The following is a 353-nucleotide window of genomic DNA, read 5'->3' on the forward strand; positions in this document are numbered from 1 at the left end:
AGCAAAACTGCAGTTGAACAAATTGGGCAGATGGGCCCCGAAGCTGTGAGATTGGCGGGCGTGGCCCCACCTCTCTCACAACCAATGTGGCAGCCCGGCTTTGAAACAGGATGGCACAGCTGGGTTCCTTGGGCAAGCATCATCTTGCCCCTATTCCAGACACATGCTTCTCTAGGCCGGGCTGATGCCCACTGGGAAGTTTGTGCCAATCGCGCCCACCTCCCCCCTTCCCCTCCAAAAAACAATCTCACACCGACCTGATGTTGGCGCCGCTCATGTTTGCTGTGGGCAGTGGGGGGTGGGTAGGGGTTGCGAAGCCAAGCCCTGCGGCTAGCCAGAGACAGAGATTCTGA

Source organism: Chrysemys picta, chromosome 24, assembly GCF_011386835.1.
Source record: "Chrysemys picta bellii isolate R12L10 chromosome 24, ASM1138683v2, whole genome shotgun sequence".
NCBI classification, from domain to species: domain Eukaryota; kingdom Metazoa; phylum Chordata; order Testudines; family Emydidae; genus Chrysemys; species Chrysemys picta.